The sequence below is a fragment of the Carcharodon carcharias genome, chromosome 1, assembly GCF_017639515.1.
Source record: "Carcharodon carcharias isolate sCarCar2 chromosome 1, sCarCar2.pri, whole genome shotgun sequence".
NCBI lineage: Eukaryota > Metazoa > Chordata > Chondrichthyes > Lamniformes > Lamnidae > Carcharodon > Carcharodon carcharias.
The window spans coordinates 108,828,379-108,844,364 of NC_054467.1; positions in this window are offsets into that span (position 1 = coordinate 108,828,379).

Consider the following 15,986-nt stretch of genomic DNA (forward strand, 5'->3'; position numbering starts at 1 on the left):
GCATAGTATTAATCAAGAGATTAGAGATGCCTGTAGCATGGGTAATACAGTAAATATGATCAACTTCAAGCTGCATATAGGCTGGGTAAATCTAATGAGCATTAATTAGTGGAGGATGAGTTTCTGGAGTGTGTTAGGGATGGTTTTCTAGAGCAGTATGTTGAGGAACCGACTCAAGAATAGGCTATTTTAGATCTCGCATCATGTAACAAGAAAATAATAATAAATAATCTAGTTGTAAAAGACCTTTAGGGATGAGTGACCATAATATGATAGAATTTTACATTTTGTTTAGTGAGACAGTTCAATTTGAACAAAGAAAATTATGAAGGTATGAAGGGCAAATTGGTTGAAATGGATTAGGAAAATACATTAAAAGGTATGACAGTGCGGCGACATGGTGGCGTAGTGGTTAGCGCTGCTGCCTCACAGCTCCAGGGACCTGGGTTCCATCTTGGCCTTGGGTGTCTATCTGTGTGGAGTTTGCACATTCTCCTTGTGTCTGTGTGGGTTTCCACCAGGTGCTCTGGTTTCCTCCCACCATCGAAAGACATGCTGGTTAGGTGGATTGGCTACGGTAAATTGCCTCCCAGTACGTGTGTGTGTGCTCGTGCAAGTGTGTATCCTGTGATGGACTGGCATCCTGTCCTGGGTACCCTGCTTAGCGCCCATTGCCTGTCGGGATAGACTCCGACTCCCCACAACCCTGAATTGGATGAAGTGGTTCTGGAAAAGTGAGTGAAGTATGATGGTACATAGGCAATGGATAGTCTTTAATGAATTATTACATAGCTCACAGCAACTATACTTTCCTACAAGGCACAAAAAAAAGCAAGAAGAAAACTTAGTCAACCATGGCTAACAAAGGAAGTTAGGGATTGTATAAGATTAAAAGAAAAGGCCTATGAAGTTGCCAGAAACAGAAAGAGGATTAGGAGCATTTTAGAAAACAGCAAAGGAGGACCAAGAAGCTCATAAAAGGAGAGTAGGATATGAATGTGAACTAGCAAAAAACATAAAAATGGACTGTAAAAGCGTCTATTGGCACATAAAAAGGAAACATTTGGCTAAGACAAATGTGGGTCCATTACAGGCAGAGCCAGGACAATTTATGATTGGGAATAGAGAAATTGCAGAGAAGCTAAATTATTACTTCAGGCAGAATTTTACGTCCTGCGGGCGGGTGTGCACCCAACTCGATCGGGCGTAAAAACGTGCGAGAAGATGTTGGGCGAGCATCCCAACGTCATCGCGCACTCGCATGATATTTCGCTCGGCAGGCCTGTGCAAAAGTCAGAAGCATGCCTGCCAAAAATTAAGAGGGCAATTAAGCCCATTAATGGCACGATTGACGCCGATTTTCTGTTACCAGTCCAACTTTATGGTTGGTGGACAGGCTGATCAGACGGGTGGATCGGCCAGGTGGCCTTTACATTTCTCATCAAACCTCATCCAAGGGCAGGATGAAATTTCCGTGATGAAATAAAATAAAAATAAATTTCTATGGACAGCATTTTTATCAGCTATATTTTCATGTGATTGATTATGATGCATGGACATGTTTTTTACAGCTTTTAAAACCCTATTTTGAGCTTTTTCAGGTCTCCATCTCCTGAGGCAGCTGTCTGCCTTCAGGGAGCTTTCTTGCAGTGCTCACCTGTGCCTATGGAAACGTCATCATGCGCTCTCTTCCTGCCCCCACCTCGGCAGCACTGAGCATTTCAGCGCGTTTTTCATGCTGCCTGGCGTTTATTGGCCAGAGAGCGTGAAATCACGGTCAGAGACTGATCGTGGTCAGCGGTCCATTTCCTGACCGCTCCCTTGCCCACCAATCAGGCGCGTCCACCAAAGGTAAAATTCTGACCTGTGTGTCTGTCTTCACTGAGGAAGATACAAGAAATCTCCCAGAATTAGAGATCCAAGGGACTAGGCAGTATGGGGAATTGAAGGAAATTCTTATCAGTAAGAAGGTTGTTTTGGAGAAATTAATGGGACTGAAGATTGTTAAGTTCCCTGAACCTGATATTCTACATTCTAGTGTGTTGAAAGAGGTAGCTATGGAGATGGTGGATACATTGGTGATGAACTTCCAAAATTCTATAGATTCTGGAACAGTTCCTGCAGATTGGAAGGTAGCAAATGTCACCGCACTACTTGAGAAGGGAGGGGGAGGGAAAATGTGGAACTACAGACTTGTTAACCTTACATCAGTAGTATGGAAAATGCTAGAACTATTCTAAAGTGTGTGATAACTGGACACTTGGTATAATGATCTGATTAGACTTTTGTATGGGAAATCATGTTCAACGAACATGTTGGGAGATTTTTGAGAATATTACTAACAGAATTGATAAAGGGGAGTCGGTGGACGTAGTATACTTGGATTTTCAGAAGGCTTTTGATCAAGTCCCCCACATGAGGTTGGTCAGCAAAATTAAAGCACATGGGATAGGATGTAATATTTTGTCATGGTTTAAGGATTGGCCAACAGGCAGAAAACAGAAAGTAGGAATAAGTGGATCATTCTCACTTGGCAGGCTATGACTAGTGGGGTACCATAAGGATCAGTACCTGGGCCCCAGCTGTTCACAATATATATTAATAATTTGGATGTGGGGACCAAATGTAATATTTCCAAGGTTGCGGGTGACACAAAGCTAAGTGGGAATGTGAATTGTGAGGAAGATGCAAAGCGGCTTCAAGGGAATTTGGGCAGACTTGGTGAATGGGCAAGAACATGGCAGATGGAATATAATGTGGAAAAATGTGAGGTTATCCACTTTGGTGGGAGACACAGATATGTAGAGCATTTTGTAAATGGTAAGAGATTAGAAAGTGTAAATGTACGAAGGGACCTGGGTGTCCTGGTCAATAAGTCACTGAAAGCTAACATGCAGGTGCAGGAAGCAATTAAGAAGGCTAATGGTATGTTGGCCTTTATTGCAAGAGGATTTGAGTACAGGCATAGTGAAGTCTTGCTTCAATTGTATTGCTATGATATGGCAGGTGTTATGTGCCAGGCTGACCAAATCAACAAGGGAAACTTGGTCACACTTTTGCAATTTGTATTTATTAAAAGAAGGCTTGTGCCTGAAGTCAGGAGTAATGAGTCCATTATCCAGTTTAGAGATTTTAAAGATTAAATTTAAACATTTATTAACAAAAGAAGAACAGAAGATTACAGTTACATAGCTATAACAATTTCCAAAATTTCTAACCAGAACTCCCAACTATACACACCCTTTAAGGCAACAGTCTAAATAGATTCCAAATTTATAAAGTCATTCAACAATATTACCACAAGCACCCACTGGACAATGGACTTCCAAAGCCATTTAACATAACTTTGGTTATTGGAGCAGCAAATTTCTTCAGAGTGGCTAGAGACCAGTCTGTTTCACACAGTCACCTTTCAAGATCTCAACAGCCACACACAGCCTTCCATCCTTCTTTAAATATTTTCCTCTCTTTTTGATCTGTAATTTCCATTGTTTCAACTTGTCTTTAAAAGCTATTTTCCCAGAATATAAAAATCTTTCATGTTATCATTATGGCCAGCACTATTGGAAAAAATAAATGTAATCACTTTGTCTTATTTATCATGCCAGTTAGATACATTTCCCATGTCCCTTTGAATATCAAGCACTTCTCCACTTATCTAAAAATGCAAATTTCATTCACACCATCTCTGCTGAGTCTTCACCGTAGTACTCATCTTCATTTCAAATGCCTGTTTTACACCTCACTTCTTTGATAATTTAAACCTCACGTAGTCTAACTGTATCTAAGTTAATTAAATTAGCTATGCACACAGAATCATACACACACACAGATAAGCCTGTTTTACATTATCCTACAGTAATATTAGGAAAAATATGATGGCTCCTTGACAGTATAGAATCTTGGTTGGACCAGACCTGGAGTACTGTGTGCAGTTTTAGTCCCCTTATCTTGGAACGAAATTATTGCCGTAGAAAGAGAGCAACAAATGTTCACCAGATTTGTTCCTGGGATGGCGATCCTGTCCTATGAAGAGAGATTGGGGAAACTGGACCTGTATTCTCTTGAGTTTCAAAGAATGAGAGGTGATCTCACTGAAACGTACCAAATACTTAAAGGGATAGAAAGGATAGATGCAGGTAAGATGTTTCCCCTGGCTGGGGAGTCTAGAACCAGGGAACACAATTTCAAAATAAGGGCAAGCCACTTACGACAGAGATTAGGAGAATTTTTTTTTTACTCAGAGTTGTGAATCTTTGGAATTCTCTACCCCACAGGCTGTCATTGAGTATGTTTAAAGCAGAGGTTGACATATTTCTAAATACCTATTACATGAAGGGATATAGAGACAATGTGGGAAAAAGGCATTGAAGTTGTTGATCAGCCATGATCGTATTGAATGGCAGAGCAGGCTTGATGGGCTGAATGGCTTACTCCTGCTCCTATGTTCCTATGTTACCTGTATTGCCACCCTGTACAATTGTGTTGTCCTTTCTTTTAGACTCCCTCATGTGAACCCTCTTCCCCACTATTTAGTTGAAAGCCCTTAGTATATTGTATGCTCACAATGTGTTATTCTCTACACTCAGGAAATCAAACACTTTGCAGAACACCTCCTTTCAGTCTGCAAGCATGAACATCCTGATGCTGGTCATTTTAATTCTCCACCTTGGTCCCAATCTGGCCTTTCTGTCCTTGCCCTGCTACAATATTCCAATGAAGCTCAACACAAGTTTGAGGAACAGCACTTCATCTTATGACTTGACATTCTACAGCCTTCTGAGCTCAATATCGAGGTCAACAATTTTGGATCATAACCTCTGCTCCATCTTGTTTCTTTCTTTTGCTGGTTTGGTCTTGACTTGTTTCTTCCTTTATTCCTTCATGTTGCACCTGGGCCATTCACACCTCATCAGGATACATCTTTTGTTTCTTTAATGTAGTTATTACCACTCTCTTTGGTTTTTGTACCATGGAACCTTTTGTTATTTAATCTCTCCTGCCCTACTGCAGACCATCCTTTCTGTTTTTAGGCCCCCTTCCCCCTTCCACTGGCTCAAAATCTATTACCTTTCTATCTTTCCTCAGTTCTGTTGAAGGGTCATTGACATGAAATGTTATCTCTTTCCTTCCACCGATGCTGCCTTGCCTGCTGAATATTTGCAGCATTTTCTGTTTTTATATCAGATTTCCAACATCTGTTGTATTTTGCTTTCATGCCGTTTCATTATCACTTGACACATTTTGAGCTCTGTCCCTTTTTATGCAGCCACTGGTAATAGTCTATCAAAATCCGCAGATCACTATGCTGGATTATATTGATACTATTTCCCTTCTCTAATTCTCACACATTGGATGCATCACACCCATGTTATGGATGAGAACAATGTCTATTTCGCTAATCGCACAAAATTGGAGCTGCTATATCTCTGCTCTGTGGAGCTCTCTCCCTTCCTGCCTTGTCACCTCATTCTCTATCTTCAAATGTGATTCCTCTTTGTCCCCAGTCCAAACTGTTCTGATCTGTTTGGCATGTGACTTTGTTATCCCTGGTAAATTGTCACATTCTTCTGTGGCATCTGCTTTTTAAATACAAGCTATGGTTGCTGTGTGCCAGTTAAAACAGCACTGAACCAGAATGAAGTAGCACACGGCGGACCGATACAGCTGCCAATTGCACTATTTCTTGGCAAAGTAAAGGAAAATAACAGAAGGTGCAAAACCCAATTGAAAAATAAAGCTCTGCAGCTGTTGACAGATTGGGTGGAACATTAAAATTATCTCAATGGGGAGAGGCAAAGAGCGTATTCTGGATATGGTGACCGTGGCAGTTTAGAAGGCAGAAAATGCCTGATGCGAAGGGAAGTGTAAAGGTGTTCAATAAGGACGAATCAAATGCTGCCTCATATGCCGGAAGCCAATTGTGCCAGTTTAAGCTAAACTTTATTGTCAGTAATTTCTGTGGGGTTTCCCTTAATTCTGTAATTTTAGCTGGAAACTTGGAAAAAATGGCATAAAATGCCATTTCTCTGGAATTTCTGTCAAAGTCAGGGCCTGTTGGGGGCGGGGGTGGATTGGGAATGTCTCTCCCCAACCCTGCCGCGCACACACCCACACATGTGTTGAATGTGCTTGCTTAACGAACTTAACTCAAAATGAACATCTGAAACGCTTTCAAGAACTCGTACAGAAAGCTAAAAGAGAGAGAAAAGCACCAATGGATGCAAACGGTTGGTGACTGTCGTGATTCTGGCTGAGGCGGAGCTCAATTCACACAATAAGTAGGTAACCTGCCGCATTCGGGTGAACTGGATTTGTTTCAGTTGTTTAATGTGTTCGGAGATTTCCAGATTTTTCCACCCCGGTTACTTTTATCTTTTGTCATCTCTCCTCCCAGCCGTTCACACTTGTACTGGACAAGCTGGATGAACCGGTGGGTCTTTCCCAGTCTTTCTTGTTTCATTTATTGCGTTCACGCGGTCTCTGTCAGTTGCTGGATATGTAACTTCGTACCATACACAATAGTAAATCGAATATTCTATAGTGTGAAGGGAATTATTTTGTCCGGGGCAATGCTGATGAGATTCTCCTCATCCCTTAGCAAAATGTTTGATTTTTGTTGCAGTTTTCACTATTTTGCAGTAATATAGATACATTGTTTTATTTGTGCGCGGCTTCACTGCACCAAAGAGCTGAAAACCATTACAGTAAATATTGTATTTTGCGGCAATCCATACTACTACGCTTTTCTGACGAGGTCTCAGCTGTCAGCAGTGTTGGCAGTGGATTAGGAATATCACTAACAGTGATTAACCCATCCATTTAAAAATGAAAGGTTAATATAGTAGAAGAATGCCACAACAATAGGCTAAGTACTTCTCCATTAATAATATCATTCATTTCTAGTCTACGATCTTAATGTATCACTAATTCTGTAATAGTCTAAAATCTGCCACATAACCTCATTTTTTTCATCAGAAAATGGCTGTTCATATTGCCTACATTAGTTTGATTTGTCATTTTTAAAGCCAGGCCTTTGGCATCCAAAAATAACTGGATATACTCGTTATACCCTACTGTACACTCCATTACACTGATGATAAATTGAGCATTAGATGTGAGGAAGGCAGTGAAATGTATCGTCAGAGACAGTGAACTCGTGGAAAAGCATGAGCTGAGCATGAGCAAAGAGTCAGCTTTGATTTGTGAAAGTTAAGTCTTGTTTGACTAATCTGATTGAATTTTGTGATGGAGTTAGTAGTGGACAGGGGATTGTCTAATGGATCTTGAATATATGGACTTTCAGAAGGTATTTGATAAAGTTTTGCACAAGAGTATTAAAAAAAAGAAAGGCATATGGAATTGCAGGTAACTATTATAAGGGTTGGAAATGATTAGTAGGTAAGTGACAGAGAAGAGGAATTAAGGTGATGTTGTCAGGTAGAATGTGATATGTGGTATTCTCCAGGGATTGGTACCGGCACCTCAGCCTTTCACAATATAAATGATTTGGTGAAGAAATAGGAAGCTGTATATCCAAGTTTACACTAAGTTAGGAGGCACAGTGAAATGTGCAGAAAGAAGCATAAAGATACAAAAGGACAAAGTACAGATTCCTGAGAACACCACTTGTCACAAGAGGCCAAATCAGAACATTCCCTTTACCCCATCTCTGTCATCTACCTTACAACGAACCCCAACACTGGTTGTAGCTCCTTCTCTTAGTATCCTTGATGAGATCAAGATAGCTCTAGTCTTATGTATCTGATCATAGCCAGAGGCTCATCTGTAACGGCTCTCTTCCCACTCTCACACCTTTACCTCTGGTGTCCCCCAGTGATCTATTGTTAGTCCCCTCCTATTTCTCATCTATGTACTGCTGCTTGATGATATCATCTAAAAATGAACCATCAGTTTCCACATGTACACTGAAGACACCCAGTTCTAGCTCACCACCAGCTGTTTTGACTCCTCCAGTGTCTCTAAATTATCAGACTGCTTGCCTGACATCCAGTTTTGAATAGCAGAAATTTCTTCCAGCTATACATTGGGAAAAGCAAACCCACTGTCTACAGTCCCAGCCACAAATTTTGTCCTTAGCAATTGACACAATCCCTCTCCCTGGCAACCATCTGGTGTTGAATTAGTGTGTTCACAACATTGGTGTCACATTAGACCCTGAGATCACTAAGACTTCCTACTTCCACCTCCATAACTCCATCCCTGCCTTGATTTACCTGCTGCTGAAACCTTCATCCTTGCCCGTGTGACCTCCAGACTTGACTATTCCAACACACTTCTGGCCAGCCTCTCGTGTGTAACCTTTTGTAAACCTGAGACCATTCAAGTTCTGCAGCCCGTGTCCTAACTTGCACCTAGTCTTGTTCATCCACCACCAATGTGATCGCTGACAAATACAGGGATGTTCTAAGCAGTAGTCGCATTCTTAGAAACCAATTTGTTAATTGAAACAACATCAAAGCAAGTTTTCCTGTGTAAACATATCAGGAGCTGCATTCCCAACCCAAGATTCCTGGCTCCAATATATAACATAAAAATGAAACACACCTAATAAACAAGGATGAAGTAAATCTTCTACATACCTACTGATGTGGCAAGAACCAAAGGAAACAGTGTTTTTTTCCCTGACTGCTCAGTAATGAGCCATCCCCATTCATAGTGAGCTGACTCCGTGCTGTGCTCCAGCCACAAACTTGGGGTCGACCACAAGGTCAAAGAAGTGCAACTACCGTTAACAAGCCGGGACCACCACTGCTGCACATACTGTTGATCAGGATACTGATCTCCTCCTGGTCATGGACACTTGTCCAATTACTGGACAGCTTCTCAGCCTCGGCCCTCTTCTTTACCATTGTGTTGGGGGTCGTTGAGCACTTCAGCGAGCACCGGGGATGCAGGGCACAATGGTGGTGATCAAGGTTGGAGCCACCGGGCTCCTGGTGCTCTGCTTTCCAAGCCAGATACATGAGAGTGAGAGTGGGTCACTCTCCCACTGGCGCCACCACGGCTGTGGAACATTCAGAGCCCCAGGGGAAAAGCCAAGTATCAGCTGCAACATGGACATCAAGCATGCCCGTTTCGGCTTGAAGCCCATCTTCCCTCAATCTGACAGCAAGCGGGCGACCAGCTGAAAGGGCAACGGTACCACTCCAGGGGGGAGGGTAAAACCTAAGCCAAAAGTTCCAGAGAATGGGGAAACAGTCCTTTCATTGTTTCACCTAGCTGGTAAATATGTTGTACCCGCATCCCCACTACTTGATAATGGGGTACTTAGGAATAAGTCGATAGTAATTTGTTAACTACTTAATACTGAAACTACATCATTCAAAGCTTAGAATGGGGCATGGGTGTATTGACTCCCAGTTAAGCAACATCCCCCCCACCCCGCCACTTTTAAAATTTCTAACCCTCGTTTTCAGCTTTCTCCTCCATCTCACCTCTCCCTATCCATGTAACCTCCTCCAAATCTTCAAGGTATTTTTCTAATTCTGGCCTCTCGATATCCCCAATTTTAATTGCAACACCATTGGTGGCCATCCTTTTATCTGTCCAGGCCCTAAGCTCTGGAATTTTCTCCAGAATCCTCTCTGCCTCTCTAGCTCATTTTCCTCCTATTCAATGCTCCTTAAAACCTACCTTTGACCAAGCTTTTGGTCATCTGCTCTTATATGTCCCCTTGTCATATTTTGTTTTAAAATGCTCCTGTGAGGTGCCTTGGGACATATTCGGTTCCATTGGCAGTGAGTGTCATGGCCGGCATGAGCGACCAGTATGGTGAGAAGGCCAAAAATCAGTTTCATGCTGTCATGAAACCAGTTTGCGATTATCCACTCCACCAGTCAATATCATGCCGCGTTTCCCGCCGCTGCACATTGGGAACCTAATTTAAACACTTTAGCATCTCATTATAAGCCCTGCTTGCCGGAATCAGCCCTCCATGTCAAATTTACCACCCAAGTCAGTGTAACTTCAGAATGGCATGCTTCACGACTGCCTTTAAAAGGTGTATGCCTGTTGAGCTGAACCTCGAGGGAAACCCGGAGGTGCATGCAAACAACCTTGCGCAGCACTCACGAGCATCATCCATAGGACATCAAGGAAGAGGCGCTGTGCATTCGGCGGGTGGGCAGAGCGGTAAGTCGCTTTTCCCTGGCTGGCTTTCAGTGTGGTGCTGGGGCAAGAGCTGGGGCCAGGGGGAGCTGGGGGCAAGGCAGCACAGACTGAAGGAAGGGTGGAGGGAAGGGTGAGGGAAATAGCCATGCACTTGGAAAAGCTTGTCAAAAATGAACATTCTTCCACAGCTAACTTCATTCAGCAGCAGCTCCATTGACAAACTTGGAGTCAGGCCTCTGAAGCTTTTCTGTCCACTCAAGCAACGCAAAAGCATGAAAGTACCACCAAATGTTCCAGAACCTTTCACCCCTCGGGCACAGACTGTAGATTAATGTGCGTTTTGGGGGCCATCAGAGCAATTGGCCGACTGGGCAAGTTGTACAATCCCCTTGTGAAAGCTGGCCATGGCACAGTCACTGGTGGAGGTGCTCACAGCTCCTTGTAATGTTTTTATTCAGGTTTGGACCAGTATCCCTCATGGTTCAAGCTAACAGTACAGCCTTGCAGTGTGGGTTTGGAGAATGCCTGTGCCTGAGCTGAGAGCACAGCATGCAGTTCAGTAGCCGAAGCTGCTGCCAATTGGTCAAGTGCAGTGTGATGGAGGAGGGTTGGGTTTCGGACAGCCATGAAGTGTACTACACACAGGTTATCCAAGTGGTGGCCAGCACTCTCTGGCATACGTGAAGGAACCTTCAGACTTAACCAAGAGAGGTTCTTAGAACACCCATGCTAAACCACACATCTCTCTCTTTGATCCTGCAGGAGGAGAACATGGGGATCATGGAGATAAAAACAAAAAACTGTGGATGCTGGAAATCCAAAACAAAAACAGAATTACCTGGAAAAACTCAGCAGGTCTGGCAGCATCGGCGGAGAAGAAAAGAGTTGACATTTCGAGTCCTCATGACCCTTCAACAGAACTAGGTGAATCCAAGGAGAGGGGTGAAATATAAGCTGGTTTAAGGTGGTGGGGGGGGGGGCGGTGTGTGGGGGGTGTTGGGTGGGGGGAGAGAAGTGGAGGGGGGTGGTGTGGTTGTAGGGACAAGCAAGCAGTGATAGGAGCAGATAATCAAAAGATGTCACAGACAAAAGAACAAAAGAACACAGAGGTGTTGAAGGTTGTGATATTATCTAAATGAATGTGCTAATTAAGAATGGATGGTAGGGCACTCAAGGTATAGCTCCAGTGGGGGTGGGTGGAAAGGCTAGCAGGGCATAAAAGATTTAAAAATAATGGAAATAGGTGGGAAAAGAAAAATCTATATAAATTATTGGAAAAAAACAAAAGGAATGGGGAAGAAACGGAAAGGGGGGTGGGGTGTTCAAGATCTAAAGTTGTTGAATTCAATATTCAGTCCGGAAGGCTGTAAAGTGCCTAGTCCGAAGATGAGGTGCTGTTCCTCCAGTTTGAGTTGGGCTTCACTGGAACAATGCAGCAAGCCAAGGACAGACATGTGGGCAAGAGAGCATGGTGGAGTGTTAAAATGGCAAGCGACAGGGAGGTTTGGGTCATTCTTGCCGCTGGACCGCAGGTATTCTGCAAAGCGGTCGCCCAGTTTACGTTTGGTCTCTCCAATGCAGAGGAGACCTCATTGGGAGCAATGAATACAGTAGACTAAGTTGGGGGAAATGCAAGTGAAATGCTGCTTCACTTGAAAGGAGTGTTTGGGTCCTTGGACGGTGAGGAGAGAGGAAGTGAAGGGGCAGGTATTGCATCTTTTGCGTGGGCATGGGGTGGTGCCATAGGTGGGGGTTGAGGAGTAGGGGGTGATGGAGGAGTGGACCAGGGTGTCCCGGAGGGAACGATCCCTACGGAATGCTGCCAGGGGGTTGAAGGGAAGATGTGTTTGGTGGTGGCATCATGCTGGAGTTGGCGGAAATGGCGGAGGATGATCCTATGAATGCGGAGGCTGCTGGGGTAATAATTGAGGACAAGGGGGACCCTATCATGTTTCTGGGAGGGAGGAGAAGGCGTGAGGGCGGATGCGCGGGAGATGGGCCGGACACGGTTGAGGGCCCTGTCAACAACCATGGGTGGAAAACCTCAGTTAAAGAAGAAGGAGGAAATGTCAGAGGAACTGTTTTTAAAGGTAGCATCATCAGAACAGATGCGACGGATGTGAAGGAACTGAGAGAATGGGATGGAGTCCTTACAGGAAGCGGGGTGTGAGGAGCTGTAGTCGAGGTAGCTCTGGAAGTCCTTAGGCTTGTAATGGATATTGGTGGACAGAATATCACCAGAGATTGAGACAGAGAGGCACCCTTCACTTCCTCTCTCCTCACCGTCCAAGGTCTGAAGGTGGATAAATCACCTGGACCAGATGGATTACACCCCAGAGTTGTGGAGGAGAAAGCTGAAGAGATAGTGGAGGCGTTAGTGGTGATCTTTCATGAATCACTGGAGTCATGAAGGGTTCCCAGAGGACTGGAAAATCGCTAATGTAACCCCCATGTTTAAGAAGGGAGTGAGGCAAAAGACAGGAAATTACAGGCTGATTAGCCTGACCTCGATCGTTGGTAAGATTTTAGAGTCCATTATTAAGGATGAGATTTCAGAATACTTGGAAGTGCATGGTAAAATAGGGCAAAGTCAGCATGGTTTCATCAAGGGGAGGTCATGCCTGACAAATCTGTTAGAATTCTTTGAGGAGGTGACGAGTAGGTTAGACAAAGGAGAGCCAATGGATGTTATCTACTTGGACTTCCAGAAGACCTTTAACAAGGTGACACACAGGAGGCTGCTCAGTAAGATAAGAGCCCATGGTGTTAGAGGCAAGGTACTAGCATGGATAGAAGATTGGTTGTCTGGCAGGTGGCAGAGAGTGGGGATAAGGGGGTCCTTCTCAGGATGGTGGCCGGGGACTAGTGGAGTTCCACAGGGGTCAGTGTTGGGACCACAACTTTTCACTTTATACATTAATGATCTAGATGAAGGAACTGAGGGCATCCTGGCTAAATTTGCAGATGATACAAAGATAGGTGGAGGGACAGGTAGTATTGAGGAGGCGGGGAGGCTGCAGAAGGATTTAGACTGGTTAGGAGAATGGGCAAAGAAGTGGCAGATGGAATACAATGTGGGGAAGTGTGAGGTGATGCACTTTGGTAGGAAGAATAGAGGCATAGACTATTTTCTAAATGGGGAGAGAATTCAGAAGTCTGGAGTGCAAAGGGACTTGGGAGTCCTAGTCCAGGATTCTCTTAAGGTTAACTTGCAGGTTAAGTCGGTAGTTAGGAAGGCAAATGCAATGTTGGCATTTATTTCGAGAGGACTAGAATATAAAAGCAGGGATGTACTGCTGAGGCTTTATAAGGCTCTGGTCAGACCACATTTAGAATATTGTGAGCAATTTTGGGCCCCGTATCTCAGGAAGGATGTGCTTGCCCTGGAGAGGGTCCAGAGGAGGTTCACAAGAATGATCCCAAGAATGAAAGGCTTAACATATGAGAAAGTTTGAGGACTCTGGGTCTATACTCGATGGAGTTTAGAAGGATGAGGGGGGATCTGATTGAAACTTACAGAATACTGAGAGGCCTGGATAGAGTGGACGTGGGGAAGATGTTTCCATTAGTAGGAGAGACTAGGACCCGAGGGCACAGCCTCAGAGTAAAGGGAAGACCTTTTAGAACAGAGATGAGGAGAAACTTCTTTAGCCAGAAAGTGGTGAATCTATGGAATTCATTGCCACAGAAGGCTGTGGAGACCAGGTCATTGAGTGTATTTAAGACTGAGATAGATAGGTTCTTCATTGGTAAGGGGATCAAAGGTTACGGGGAGAAGGCAGGAGAATGGGGTTGAGAAGCTTATCAACCATGATTGAATGGCGGAGCAGACTCGATGGGCCGAATGGCCTAATTTCTGCTCCTATGTCTTATGGTCTTATGGTCTAAGTTCGATCAGAGGGAAGTCGATATGGGAGTCAGGGGGTTGGGGGTATCTGGAAGGGTTAGTCAGGTTGGGCCGAGTCAGGTCAGCACAGGGTGGGGTGCTGGAGGGTCAGGGCAGTGTCGGGGCATCAGGGTAGTTGACAGGCGGTGGGGGCTTGTCAGGTCAGGTCTGGGGAGAGCTGGGGGGGCTGGCTGAGTCGGAGATTTGAGGGGGAGTCGGGGGGTCAGCGGGTAGACGGGTGGTGGGGGAAAGTCAGGTTGGGTGATGGGAGATAATCAGGTTAGGTTGGGGGAAGTTGGGGAAGGCAGCGCGGGGAGTTGGGGTTGGAAAGTCGGGGTGGAGTCAGATGGGTGAGGGATAGTCCGGTGATGGGGCCTAATCAGGTCGGGTTGGTTCAGGAGTCAGGGGAGACAGAGGGGGAGTCAGTGTGAGTCATTGGGGGTTCAGTTATATTGTTACCCAGGTGTTAGACTAGGTTTAAATCTGTCTAACATTTCCTGGGTAACTATCCGGGTAAGTAAGTTAGAACAGTGTGAAGTCTCTGACTCTTAACTCGAGGTTGGCGAATTTTTTGGAGGCTCCCGGGGAGCAGGGAAATGCCCATCGGAATTTCACATTTCCTGAGTATTTCCCACGGATTCATTGCGTTAGGACTTCCGAGGAGTCCCGTCGCACATTTTCTGGGGAACATCCAGTCTCCAACTATCCGGAGACTGAAAGATCTGGGCCATGATTTATTAGGAAATTCCAGCTCAGTGTATTTCAGTCAATACGATATCTGGATTTTGTTTTGCAATACAGAAATTTTTGAACCCACAATTTAGATATGTCTAAGTCTAAATGATTTACATAATACACAGCAAAGTCACCTTCCAGTAGTATATTCTGGTGGCCATCATTCATGAATGAAGTGCAGCAAGTTTGTTTGAGCTTCACAGCTGAGTCAGATCTTGTCTTTAAGGAAATTTCACCTGCCTGCACTTCCAGCAGGGAAGCAATCAGGAGCAGGAACTTCAGATTGTTTGTATCTGCTAATCCACAAGTACTGAGCCAAATTATTACTCACCAGCCATTCTCTCTGATCAGATACCATGCCCTCTTATGCTTGGTACTGTAGTGATTTGCCTTCTGCAAGTGACTGACCAGGAACCTCTCCCACTCTTACTGCCTGCCACAGGAATATGCAAGTTGATCTTCAACCTGTTTGGTCATGTTATGGATGCACCTTTCTTGGTTATCATGTCCTGAAGTGGGACTTGAACCTGGAGCTTCTAGCTCAGAGGCAGAGGCAGGGACAGGGACACTACCACGGCACCACAAGACCACCACTATTTTGTCTGAACTAAGAACAAAAAGTGCTAGAAAAACTCAGCAGCATCTGTGGAGAGAAAGAGAGTTAACATTTCAGCTCGATGACCTTTCAACAAACTGAAGAAGGATAGAAATGTAAGCATTTTTAAACTAGTGGAAGGGGGGAGGGGTGCAGGAAGAACAAAGGAGAAAGTCTGTAATAGGGTAGAGGGCAGGGGAGATTAAATAACAAAAGATTACACGAGGCTACAACCAAAGAGAGCGTTAATGAGTATGGTAAAGAAACAAAGGCTATGTGCAAGTGAGGCGTGAATGGCTACAGGGCAGCCATCTGAATGCAACATGACAGGATAAAGAAAGAAACAAGACCGACCCAGCAAAACAAGGAAAAGAATAAAAAAGCACATAGAGCACAAGGTTATGAGGTTATGATCTAAAGTTGTTGAACTCGATGTTAAGTGCAGAAGGCTGTAGAGTGCCGAGTGGAAAGATAAGGTGCTGTTCCTCGAGCTTGTCCTGAGCTTCACTGTAATAACGTAGCCGACCATGGACAGAAAGGTCAGCATCGGACCAAGGTGAGGAATTAAAATGTCAGGCAACCGGAAGCTTGGGGTGTGCTTGTGGACTTAACGAAGGTGTTCTGCAAAGCAGTCAC